Source organism: Pollicipes pollicipes, unplaced genomic scaffold (assembly GCF_011947565.3).
Source record: "Pollicipes pollicipes isolate AB1234 unplaced genomic scaffold, Ppol_2.1 Scaffold_6686;HRSCAF=7923_pilon_pilon_pilon, whole genome shotgun sequence".
Classification (NCBI taxonomy): Eukaryota; Metazoa; Arthropoda; class Thecostraca; order Pollicipedomorpha; family Pollicipedidae; genus Pollicipes; species Pollicipes pollicipes.
In genome coordinates, this window is record NW_023596921.1 from 11,735,414 (window position 1) to 11,749,305 (window position 13,892).

The following is a 13,892-nucleotide window of genomic DNA, read 5'->3' on the forward strand; positions in this document are numbered from 1 at the left end:
TTCTGAGACGCGAATTTGATGTGGTCATTGGCAGTCAGCCACATCCCATCCGCATTTAATCACCTTCTATCAGTACCATATAGATGCATGTTGGACAGCCTGGAACATAGCATTATGAAAGCGTATTTAACGCAGTCTGATGCGACGTAAAACCCATCTCAGCCGGATAGTTTTGCTGATCAAACTACTCAGCGAAGCCAGCCGTGGTGCCGACTCAGAGCCGGCACCTGAGTCACGCGCAAGGTCTGAAGAGCGACGCAGAAGTGGATCTCAGCACCAAGGGTTCTCATCGATCAGCGTTAAAGTTTTCTCACTTTTCTTGCGGGTGACAATTTTCGCCACGCACATTTCAGCCGGCGTAGTTGAAATCTCGTCCTTTACAAGGTTATTGGCCCATAGATTCAATTAAGGCGGAATGTTAACGCATGAAATGGTAGCACGACTCATGCGTGGCCTGTTGCAAACATTTTGGATACAGTCCTATTCAAAGCAACTTTTCCATTCAGCAGCTAAAAAAATCATCGATCTGCACTTGATCCGTATGGTGTTATGCCAGACATGAAGTCTGGATTGTTAGCGCTAATTTTCTAAGTGTAAGGATCAGTCAAGTACAAATTTATTAAATAAAGATCACACGGTGAGAATCTTCTTGCATGATTTCCTCTAAATTATGGACGCGTTTCCTTGTACGTCAATCGCATAGTGTCAATGTATCTGTCTTGAACAGAACGCAGCGGTGAGCTTTGTCAAGCAAGCGAACTTTCCCAAGTAGCCGCAGCGCACTTGCTGACCCGTGGCCGTCCCCAGAACTTCTCTGGAACTTCTCTCCCACAGCGTGTCTGCTGCATCACAATTCGTCATCATGCTGGTAGCTAATGCATCGTCTGACGTAGCTGACGCCGCACGGTAATCAAATCAGCGACGCGCAGATCCCATGTATTTGCATGGCCTTCGCAGGCGGCGGCCACCATAAACAACGGCGCATCGGCGTTGCGGCGGCAGGCGCGACCGATGATGGATGTCCTTTTTGCGCCGGGGGCACCATTTGTATTCAGTTTACCATCGACCGCATCGCTCGTTAGTGGCAGATGAGATCGTATATCACGGCTGGGGGGTACTGGAGCAGGGCATGACGAATGGCTCGCACCGGCGCCGTTGACGGAGCGTCCTCAGAGAGCGTCCACTTTGGAGTAGGCACAGACATGGGCAGCGCTCCGCGCGCCGCCCCCAGCGGCCGGGGCGTCGGCTCGACGTTTTGGGGGAGGGGCGCCGCGCTCCTAATCGTGCTATGGTGGTAAAGGTCGAGTGGGTGTTAGCGGTGGTGAGTTTGAGACTTCCTGGTGGAAGTGGTGCTGGGTTTGAGATGTACAGACGCATCAAGTTAGCATCAAATGGCATCATGGGGACATGCCGCATTATGTAACATAGTTGTCATCGTGCAGCAAACTTGACACGAATGAGCCAGGATCGTTAAGGTATATCTAACACACAAATATGTTACACCCTCTTCCACCGCTCTGTGACAGAGAACGGCCTGTATTCATTGATCTCATCGTCCTCCAACCATTTGCGTAGATGCAATTCGATAATCCCCAGTCCCGACCCCAAACCCGGCCACCTGCACGTTCCCACGCCCGCGCCACGTCAGTGGCGGCGGCCAGAGCCTCGCCCCCGTCGACGGCGGTTCGGCATTGCTGGAGCCGCAGCGGTAGGTCCGACACGGCCTGGACATGGGACGGGGAAGGGCCGCGTCACAACGCCGGAGCCGACTCCCTCTCTCTCGCGCTCCCTGACGGCCCACTGCATGGACGCGCCGGCGGCCGGGAAAAGATGACTCGGAAATTGAATCCGCTGATAAAAGCGAGCGCACAAGGGGATTTTAGGACCTCTGGCTCGTGTTACGACTTGATGATTTATTCCCGATGAATTCGTCGCGTGTCGGCCGGGACGCATCCGCGCAGCACACTGCTGCTGATCTCCACGTCATTATAGTGCTCTCTAGTATAAAACAAGGGCACGGATGTGACAAAATATTGTAGCGCAAAAATTACTTGCAACACAAAGCTGACTTCATTGCTGTTATTTTTTTAGCTACTCCAACTTTTAACAGATGTCAACAGCAGGTGCATCAACAGGTTTTGAAACTTAACGCTGTTACATCTTGTATTATCGTTATTAGAATGGGCTTGTGTCGGCATAGCTTTCTTGAGTTGGGCAGCATCCTTTACGGCTCTTATCACTGTCTGTACATATGTTCTACTGGGAATATTACCTTATGTTCTGTTACCAGCAAAAATATCATCGGTAATTAAGGCTCTACAGGTCAAACCGTATAACACCAAAGACCTACCAGAGGTGGTGGACCATTTTCGCAGTCTGCAACGGTCGCGGTTGCGTGGCAACACCATATCACATATCGACGGGAGGGTCTGTCCCAGCCGTCGACAGGAAGAACGCCTTTCCGTGCTATTTATTGCGATGTTTGCCGGTGGGTGTGCCATTAGATTGGGAAAGAATGGCGCGAACTGCCACTGACCGGACTACCCCGCTAGTAAATCGCGGCAAAATCTGCCCGAAAACGCGTACAGCCTGGTGTCACACGGTTGTACATCCTGGCACCACACGGTCGCGCAGCCTAGCAACACACGGTCGTACAGCCTAGCACCACACGACCGTACAGCCTGGCACCACACGGTCATACAACCTGGTGTCACAAGGCCGTACAGTCTGGCACCACACGGCCGTACAGCCAGGCACCACGCGGTCGTGCAGCCTGGCATCACACGGCCGCACAGTCTGGCACCACACGAACGCGCGGCCTGGCATCACACGGCCATACTGTCTGGCATCACACGGCCGTACAGTCTGGCATCACACGGCCGTATAGCCTGGCACCACACGGCCGTACAGCCTGGCACCACACGGCCGCCGTTTTCGAGTGCGCCACTACTCGCCGCCACGACCGACACAACCCACCGGCTGTATGCGACCGAGCCGCGGCTTGTTGTAGCCGGCTGTAGGGCGTGATCACAACCGCGACAGCCTTCAAACCCTATCAAGACTTGCTGCAGCCGGCTATAGGGTGTGGCCACAACCGCAACAGCCTTCAAACCCAGCCACGGCTTGCTGTAGCCGGCTGCAGGGCGTGATCACAACCCCGACAGCCTTCAAACCCTATCAAGGATTGCTGCAGCCGGCTGTAGGGCGTGGTCACAACCGCAGCAGCCTTCAAACCCAGCCACGTGAGTCGGAGAAGCCTCCGCGCGCCAGCGCTGTAGTCATAAAGTCTCCTCTGTCGTCCAGGGTGCGGCCGCAGCTGGTGCCTCCTCCCTAGGGCTGAGCAAGACGTACCCACCGCCGCCGCACGCCGCCTCCCCGCGGCCGTGTCGGGAGCAGCGGCGGCGATCGAACACTGGGCCGACACCCGGCCCGCTGTTCTCCCGAGCAAATACGCACCACAAACAGGCTACACCAGCGGTCTGCGGCGCCACGGTGAGGGGGGAGGGCCTCGGGTATGCCTCGCTCTCTCATATGGTCCCTTGTTTTGACTTAAAGAGACGTTACTCGTCCTGTCACACTCTGGGTTTCTCTCGCTCTTTCAGATAGGCATACATCTTTGTGATGTTCCAACACCATCAATTCTTGATGGCGGTATCATCACCGGCCGTGTTTGAAATTTGCAACTGTCTCTATGCAAGAAATATTGCGCGCTGTGAGAAGCATCAACCAGGGGCAAACTTTAACTGCATTCTCCCGCCCACCGATGGTACCCATACGGCTTATGTGTATCCTATGACACTCCAGGTGAGTGCTTGAGTCCATTTGTTTATCCAGTGTTTCGGTAAGATGAGATAAGGGGTACAAGCAGAAATACATAATCCGCTTAGAGCCAGAATTGCATGCAATTCATTTAGCTGCCGAAAGAGAGCTCAGACACCATTGGTTAGCTTATGCCCTTGAAACACACACCTGACCAATATATTCCAATATTTCATAAGCGTGTCGCATTGTCGCCCACCGCATGGAAGTCATGTGAAATTCATGGTATGAAAATATGGCAAGGGTGTCACTCATCTATCGTGGGTGAGGCTAAGTAGCGGTGTTCCTCGCGGGCTAAGGGATGACACGTTGAGGGATGACCTTCACCGGGCCACAGTCAATATATCTCTCATCCTGCTGCGGTTGGTACGCCTCCATCCGAAATTGCATCCTCTCCCAACCAAAAACCTCATCGACTCGCTCCCGTGGGGATATCATTGCTCTACTCCTACCGTGGTGAACCACTCTCTGTCCCAGCTGGAGAACCCCAACCAATAGTGTCAGCCAGGATTATCTTTCACTGCGTGCCACGAGCGGATAGCTTGATATGACTCAGTCCATAAACAAATATAATATACTTGCGGCTGCTCACTCCTATATTTGCTAAGCCAACACTATGCTCATCCGAAGCTGCCAATTACCCAAAAGACCGGGTCTGCGTGGCAACCGCTGGAATTAAAAACTGGTAACTGAAGGTCTTGAACCAATAGGTACTCAAACCCGCTCCATCTTTACCAGCAACATTTGTGTGCATTGGGTTGTCTGCTGGGCGGAGTATGATGTCCTGTTCTAGGCCGGTGGAAAAATAATCTGTTGAACTCAAAGAGAGACCAGCTTTTTGCTCATCTGGTGAGCAAGGGGCCTTAGAGAAAGCTTGAAATGAACCCGGCATATGTTGACCAGGCGTCTTAAATACCCATTTTTCGAGCTTTACGGACATCATCCGCCATACTGGTTTCTATGCCGTTAATTGAATGGCATGGATTATCCCTTGAACTGGGAAATGTTTGCGTCCATGGTAACTTAACTGTCATGTTTTTATGTCAGTTCCAGCTGTCTTAAGACCACAAGAGAGCGTGGCATTCCCAGTCGGAGTCCGCGCTTCGCAAGCTCCCAGAGCTCGTCTTCCCGCGCGCCGCATGGCCGCCGGTGGGTTACCGGGACTCCCGCCGTCGGGCCGAGCGGCGGCGCTCCAACGCGAGGACGCTGCTCCCGCTCGTAGGGGCTCCCCGGCAACGCGGAACGGCGACGCGCCGGGAGGAGACTCCCGGCGCTCGCGGGAGCTCCCGCGGAGGCACAGCACGATGCATTCCATTATCGGGCAAGCGGAAAGGGACGCACGCTCGGCACATTTCTCGCGCCCGACTGCGGCCGCTTCGGCCGGCCCGAGGCACGGCGGACGACGGACGGCCGCCCCCGCCGACGGACCGACCGCTGACGACTGACGAGCGGCGCTGGAGGTCCGGCAAGAGCGCCCCAGGGCCGGCCGGGCATCAGCTGATGGCCGTGCTTGGGCGCTGGCCAGCAGCGGAGGCTGTGCAGGCCTGTTGGAGAGGCTGCACACTCTGCTGGAACTTGTAGAGCTAGGAGAACTTGTGTACAACCAGAACACTTAAAGTCGTGAGGTAGCGTAAGGTTACACCAACGTCATACATGTGCCTCGATGTTAAAAACGAATCCAAGCACTCTTGATCCGGATCCGTGCAATGAATTGTCCCAGGGATCTGAGATCGTTTTTAGGATGTAGGCACGATGTTTTTAGGATGTAGGCACGATGTTTTTAGGGTGTAGGCACGCAGCAGAGCTCTGTTAATGAACTCCAACGGACCTTTGCTGCATGCTCTTCAGTCGATTCGACCTCGCTGGAGCGCCCAGCCAGCGTCAAACGCCAGGTGGCACAGGCGTGACCGGGCTGCCCTCCGACACCGCCTGTCTCGTGGCGCGGGCGTGACCGGGCTACCCTCTGACCCCGCCTGCTCTGTGACGAGGGCGTGACCGGGCTACCCTCTGACCCCGCCTGTCCTGTGGCGCGGACGTGACCGAGCTGCCCTCTGACACCGCCTGTCCTGTGGCGCGGACGTGACCGGGCTACCCTCTGACCCCGACCGTCCCTTGGCGTGGGCGTGACCGAGCTGCCCTCGTGACACCGCCTGTCCTGTGGCGCGGGCGTGACCGAGCTGCCCTCTGACACCGCCTGTCCTCATTAGTCTAAAAGGGATCGACCGGCGCGTCCGACCGGGTGCCGCCGGCCGGCCATCCGGTCGCTGAGAACGGCGAGTGTCGCCGCCGCCGCGCGTGTCGGCGCGGGCTCTGCATGGCTCGGGCGCCGCTGGTGCGTGTGACCTCCTGAGGGTCGCCGCGTGTGACGGCATGGGCTCGGCGTGACTCAGGCGCCGCTGGTGCGTGTGACCTCCTGAGGGTCGCCGCGCGTGACGGCGCGGGCTCGGTGTGACTCGGGCGCCGCTGGTGCGTGTGACCTCCTGAGGGTCGCCGCACGTGGTGGCCTGTTGTGCCGCGTCCAGCTGCTGGGGAGTGTGACGTGTTTTTTTCGGCCCGGCGGGGTTTTGCTGTCGTGAGGCGTTGCGATGACGATGTAGAAATGTTGATGATGTGTGTTTTACCGGTTGAGTACAAGGGACGTCATCGCAGTGACGGTGTTGAGGGAGAGGGCGATGCTACAAAGGGTTGGACCAGTTGAACCAGGATTAGACACCGCGTAGATACGTAGTTTTGATGTAGCAAGGCAGTGAGGGGTGGCTGGACATCAGGTTGACAAATAAGACAGTGAAACGAGCAAATAAGACAGCGGAACAGTGGAACGAGCGATGGTCCAAGATGTCACACAGTAACGAGACTGTCTCGATGTGCTTAAATATCACAGGCGAACACCAGTACGAAGGTCTGAAAGATAACCCTACGATGCTCAGAGTCCTGGTAGAAGTTTTAGTTCATACTAAACGTGGAGCTGGACACGAATGGCTACGCGTTAAGCTGAGCATGACTGGAACTGAGCTGAATGTCGAGACATGGACAGATTGCACCTTATTATATTGTGGAGGTGGCAGGTTGAGCAAATTAAAGACAAAAACAAATATGAACTCTGACACTAGTTGTAATGTGGATATTTATTTCATAATAGTACTTGTTGCGCTGGTCCTCATCAGAATCTACCAACACGTCTCTGGTGTTTGTTCTCTTAAGGTGAGCACCAGTTTCTAACAATTATGTTGCATAGTTTGCACAAATTATGTTGTTACGTATGAAAGATTGATTGCAATGGCCTGCGTCAGCAAGTAAGCTTCATGGCGATGCAAATGCCAGGAACATATCATTTTTTTTTATTTTTCACAAGAATACAAGTATGCATGACTTGTGTATCACAAGCACTTCATCATGTGATGGCTCTTCTATGCAAGTACGCTTGTCAAAACGCGCTATTCCATGCGCTGTTGTGTGGACAAACAGCGTGTAATTACTCGCAGTGCATTTTCGTTTTGCATTTTGATGGAGCTCATACATCAGCCGTGCTTCACTAGGGCAACTTTGAAGTCACGTTTGCCACGTGCAATATATGGCCCAAGGCGCTCATCATTCATGGGCAGGCCATGCAAGTCTACTAGGTGTCGTTATTCAACCGAGGCCATTTTCCAATGGCGTTGAAGCGTGATGAGACGCTCAGTGCTCCAACAAACCATTCGTGCCACGCCTCCGCAATACACCGCTGGCCCCGGTGGGAGGGGGCAAACCGCCCACACAGTGACCAAATATAACTTTCATCTGTGGCCTCGTTTTCATGAGAAATGGGTGCAACATCAAGAGCCTTGCCAATCCCCAGACTCCACGCGGCATTCAGCCTTGAGAGCGTGTATTCATTCAGATCGCTTCCACTGATTCAGGCGGGAGGAGTGGTCGTTTCGACAAACGCGTCGTTTAGTTCTGCGCTGCTCTTCGAACTGCACTGACGCTTCATTTCATGTGTGACTTTCAGCTGCATAATGCAACTACCCCCTCCCCCGCCGCCCCCGCCCTCTGCAAACGCCACAAAGACTGCACGGAGTGGCGCAACGCAATAAAACAACAAACAACCCAGCCTGCCTAACTTGGAAACCTGCCTGCAGGGCAAACATCCGTACCTCAAAGCCAGAGCATTCAGAGAGCACACTGCCATCCAGTGCCCGACAAACACAGACCAAGGTACGCCCGCCGCAAATGAGACGGCCTTGTTTTTCTCAGGCCGGCGGCAGTCAAGCGGCCGCGACGCTGGTGCAGGGCTGATTGCCACCGGGAGCGCCCCAGGGCATACAGCGACCCGAGGCGTGGAGCAGCGCCGAAGGAGGGACGCCCGAGGTGGGGGTCAGGGCAGGCTGCACGGCAGGAGGGTACGCTCTGGTCTCTGCGAGCTGCGAGCGTGGGAAGCCAGAGGTGCGGCGGTTCGATTGTCGCCGGTAAGGTGAGAAAGAAGCAGGCGACACCATATAGCCTAAGAGGCTGGTGCATCGTAAAGCCCCAATGACACACACACACACACACACACACACACACACACACACACACACACACACACACACACACACACACACACACACACACACACACACACACACACACACACACACACACACATACACATGTGCTCACAAATAATAAGGTTGGTAGTTCAGGGTCCCGTGTTATAAAAAAACACTTTCCCCTAAGGTACTTTAAAAAAGGTAGAAAGCAAAAAGTACGGATATTGATCAAATGCAATAGGCTGCTAGTCTATACAATTTGGTTTCTATTAGAGTTTGTCTTTAAATGAGAAACGACGCACATCGTGCTGTTAAATCAAGACATGATGAGCTATTTGAATATATTTAGATGTGTTTTAACTCCGATCTGACATCCCAAACACAAGGCATAATGCGATAAAATGTAGCCAGGAGTGTTTCTGTGTTTGTGGCAAAATACCATCCAGTTTTACCGCGACTGTCGCAGCCAAGCATGCATTGGATGGCAACAATCGTGTGCAGAGCCTGTCACAAGTGAGAAACGGTCAACGCCTGCGTCTTCGACGGAACCACATGAAAGTGCGATACGGGACCGAGCTGCGGCATTGTCGGCAGGTTCCGTCCTCCGCTTCTTTTCCGCCGGATCTCGCGTCCCCACAGATGTGCGCATTGCTGGCATTATCGGCGGCCGGGCTGGGATATCCTGCCAGATTTCTGCCGCGCCAGCGTACCGTACATCGAATCTGGCTGCGCTTTGCAGTACTATCGGCCAACCGGATCACACGCGTATTTTCCTCCAAGGATTCAATTACCGTACGCCAGACAGATATTGAATAAACCAATATGGAAGATGAGATGTTTCCCCCTAGGATAGTTGTCGTATTGATCTGGGCTCCTGGAACAGCGACCCTGGAATCCGAATGGATGGAAGCACAAGATTCAGATGCGTTGAATATCCCCTGTCAAAAATGGGACCAATGTTGGGAAAATGAGGATGGTAGGAGAGTAAGATGAAGCTGGTAAGAAAACAAACTTAAAGGAAATAGATGGTGCGGTCATCATGGGCGTCAGTGAAAAAGGCCCCTCTGAGAGATTTGCAGTGCATTTTAAAACCTTATCCAAATGTTTCGATGCGTTGCATAGCTTTAGGCACGCTTCCGAGCACGACGAAAGTCGGTGGAATACATAACGTTAGACTTATGCTCATAGTATCCGATCAAAACAAGAATGAACGATTTTGGTCGAGGTTTGTAGGAATGAGAGTCCAAGTCCGAAATAATTTTTCATTCATTCTTGTTCTGTTTTTATCAGTTTTATTATTTATAAATTATTCTTGCTTATCATTCAATGCATACTATAAGCATAAGGGTACTCCTACTTTTGATTGTGTTGCCCAGAAGATCACGATCAAAAATTAAAGATTACTTAAAATAGTGTTCTCTGAAGTCTAGCTGGTATGTGTCACCACACCATCTGCCGATAATATGTAGCGGTCAATTGTGAGCATGTGCGCTGGAGGGGAGTTGGGGGGGGGGGGGGAAGCTGACCCTGCATACCTGTTCTTAAGTAACGCCGAAAGGAAAAGCTGTCAGTGAGAGATATGATGCCGCTGCGAGTAAGATAGAGGGACACTCACGAAGCCAGAAATGAAACAGGATGGCCAAAAGCTTTCTTTATCATGGCCTGCCATGTCGGAATACCCGTCAGCCACCATCTCCAGTCCACAGCACCGGCAGACGACAGACATGGGCTCTTTGAACACGACAGAGCTGCCGGCGAATAAAGCAATGAACTTGGGATGTTGGCTTCCCAGGCGCCTGCTTGTAAAAGCTGGTAATGCCAGGTCAAATGAGATGTGCGGCGAGCCAAATGATTATTGCTTGGCGGTATCGCAAAAGACCTATGAGGCAAATATGTATGCGTTGGAAACATCTTTGTTCTAGAAGCCAACGGGGCTGACGGAGATCTGGCGTAATATATTCTGAAAGCTTAATAAGAATACTCAAATGTACTGCATCCCTTAGCGTAATGATTTAACTCTTGAATCCTCGGAAATATCCACTAAGAGTGCTGTTTTCTGGGTGCCTATAGCTAATTGTGTCCATAGGATTCCGCAGACCAGGCCCAGCGGCCCCCGCTCGGCGAAAAATACTGGCGCTACCGATGTATTATGTTGCGGAAGAGATGCCTACCGTTGATGCTGACAGCAATGTCTGCCTCTGCAATTATGGTACAATTAGACAGCAACGGCATTTTTCAACCATCGCCTGACTTATTATTAGCCATTGGCCTGCGTGAACGTGTGTCTCGACGATTTAATTTGTTTCTGCTCTTTTTTGAACTTATTGACACAAACAAGCAAACTTCGACAGTGAGCGAATTCATAGTAGTTGCTGCTTTACGTACATGTTTGCTACATGACCTCGTCAGAGCTTAAAAGATCTTAAGTTCAACTTAAGATTAATCAAAAGCTTCACTTGAAGCTACTGTGACTATGCATTCAAGAAAACCACAATCATGTATTATGTTTTGGAAATGTTGGGCTCTAGCGTAATTGGAAATAAATATCGCAGGTGGCGGAATCTGCTCTCTCAACAGATCAACCAGAGCGTGAGGTACAAAAAAACCTTACACAAGTCTCGGCTCGCTCAATGGCCCTTTTTATCCCACTATGAACCGAATGTCGCCGCCTATTGACGAGCGACTTGAAACTGAATGGCAAGTGAATCTTGTTGTAAACCGGGGTCGCTCGTCTGAATGAGAGCCTCCGTAGCTGGGGATAGAATTGGCCATTATTACATTTCCAGTAATGAAGTCCGGACACTTTGAAGTCCAAATTGGCTCTGAGGAGGCTCGCTGATGCCGGAAATATGCCGCGGCTCAAAATTGGGTGGTTTAAAAATGTGAAAATATCTTTCTTCGTAGCCGATTGCATTAAACGAACATTCTGGCTGCGAAGGGATACGAATAAGGTAGTTGCGTTTGATTAAAAACTTGCGCTCACATGTCTAACAACAAAGTGAAAGATTCATGAGTTGCAAGAATGCTTGTCTGTGCATGCATTTGCACTTAATGACTTGTTGCTTGTTATGAAAGAGCGATACGAATGCGAAACATGGCAGTAATCTTGCGCCCAGTCATATGGGCGAATTCAGCGAGTGGCGTCTATTTGTTAGCGGTACCTTCATCCTTTCATTTCAATATACGTTATGCTATGCAACATTATGGTAACAAAAAATTATGTTTATCCATTACGCGTCATCAGCTAGTTCTTCAGGACATAAGCTCGTATAATAATATGTACGTTAAGCTCTAGCGCCCCGCGTTCAGAGCAAACCTTTATTACTTGCTCATCAGCTGGCGTGGAACCCTCGGCGGGTCTCAGCACCGGTTCTTGCTCTGGCTCTGACTCCAGCACCGGCTCTGGCCCCCGCTCTGGTTCCAGCTCCTGTTCCTGTTCCTGCTCTGCTTCCTGCTCCAGAGCGGGCGACATGCAGGCGCGGTCGACGCACCGTGGACTCGATGCCGCCGACGGTCCAGCTGGTGCACATCACCAAGGCCGGTGAGGAAGAGGGGTTGACGGCGAGTCGCTGGCGGCGGTGGCGAACGCGCGCGTGGGCTGCATGGTGTTCATTGTTCAGTCGGTCACTGTGTTCCACACCGAATGAGAGGAAAGTAGAAAGAGGAAAGGAAAGGATGATGAGAAAGGAGAGGAAAAGAGAGGAAAGTAGAGGATGACGCTTTGGCTGGGGTAGCTCTTAACTGAGGAAGGGGCAGCACAGCACGAAGTCCAGCCTCTCACTGAACTGGACATGCTGGTTATGCGGACTGCAGCTGCGCACCTAGAACCGCTTCAGGTGCACGGCAAAATGTCTCCCATGCCGGGAATCGAACCCGGGCCTTCTGGGTGAAAGCCAGATATCCTAGCCACTAGACCACATGGGACATGCGCATGACCCATCTCTCATGTGGTCCCATGTGGTCCCATGTGGTCCCATGTGATACCATCCTGGAGGTGCTGTTTGGTCTCGTGGCCGTAAATTATAGGACCTACAATGTGGTTGATATTTTTTGGCCGAAGTTTATCGGTAAGTAACTCAAAAGCTTAGTATGGCTGATGCAACTGGAATGTAATACGTAGCCACTGAACACAGCCCCACTTGGGTACGAACAACACTTGAAAGCTTTTATCCAGAGTTGTGTGCTGGCTGAACATCAAAAGTTCGCTTGATGGACGTTCTCTGAAGATAGATATACAAAAATGCATATCACCCCCTTCCCAAAACGTGGGAGGACTTCTATTGCTTACGCAAGCTTCAGAACAGGCTGTGTCGCTTAGTCCCACCGAAACGGAAAGGCCAGCTGGCGACTGATCAAATAAGTTTGAAGGGAATGCTCCACACTGGAAGATATCGAAGCAAGCATCAAATATGATGTAACAAGCTCACTTATAACAACTGGTATGCTTTTAAATGGAAAAGACTTCTCTAGATAACAAAATTTGTCTGTTCAGTACATATCCTCTTCAATACGGCATTGTTTGGTTGCATTACCATACCTTGCACAACACTGATTGGGAACCAGCTGACGATCGTTTTCTCTGGAAATCGCGCCCACGAACGCCGGATATGAACGACTCGACAAATATATTTGTCTTAACCTTGATCGCCACGTGCCCAATGGAATGACAGGATTTCAATAGCGTTATTATGGCATCATGCATGCCTGGGTGACCTTGAAATAGTCTGCACGCAAGAGCCTGCGCATACTCGCGGGAAAACATAAAATATAAAATATACTCAGAAACTACAGGTGTTTAGGTCTTGAGTAGGGCAGGGCTGTAACCTGCGCCGAATAATCTGTAAGATGACTCTGTCAGCGCAAAATCCCACACAAATGTGGAAGACTCCCTTTAACCTAACCGGAAGTGGTCGCAATGTAGCATCGTAAGGCGCACACAACCTGCCGCAATCTGGACTCGCGAAAGGGCGCGAAACAAAACTGTCCGATGAACCGGATCAGCACAACTTTGGTCGTAGGTTCAGGGTGCGTGACTTATGGCATGCCTTACGCCTTATGTCTCAGCTTGGCATGTGCTACGAATCCAAACAATCCATAAAAGTTATACGGAATAAGCCTCTGAGAAAAAATAGATACATATATTCTGCAGCATTTAGCAACATCTTGGAGACCAGTAGTTGTTCAATGACACTCAAAGGCTCTTGCTTGCATTACTAATATTTATATTCTAAAAAGTGATGTGTTCGATCTACGAACGTCAATTGAAACACTACGAATCCCATTGGCGCGGAGAACACCTTGTTTCTTCTCGAACCAGAACCCAAAGGACCGCGAGGCGGCGCGCACGGCCGCCATTTTTTCTCGGCTTGGCATGAATCTACGATTTAGATGTTTATAGGACGGGAGTGTCGTTTGCCTCACCCACGGGGCTCCATCAAGGCGAGTTACGAGTGGCGCAGCGCCAGAAAGGCCCCGAGATCGCGCAGTTGGGCCGTAAAGCTGCTTCATTGCGCATCATTGGCAGTACAGCGCGCTCCAACGACCCCCAATTGGTATGTGCAAAAT

At 51.5% G+C, this 13,892-nt stretch overlaps 1 non-coding gene across 1 annotated transcript; it reads right to left on the reverse strand.

Moving 5' to 3' along the window:
• Positions 1 to 12,179: 12,179 nt before the first annotated feature.
• On the reverse strand, positions 12,180 to 12,251 carry TRNAE-UUC (transfer RNA glutamic acid (anticodon UUC)). The gene has a single exon. It is a non-coding gene; the product is annotated as a tRNA-Glu (tRNA).
• Between the last annotated feature and the right edge of the window lie 1,641 nt (positions 12,252 to 13,892).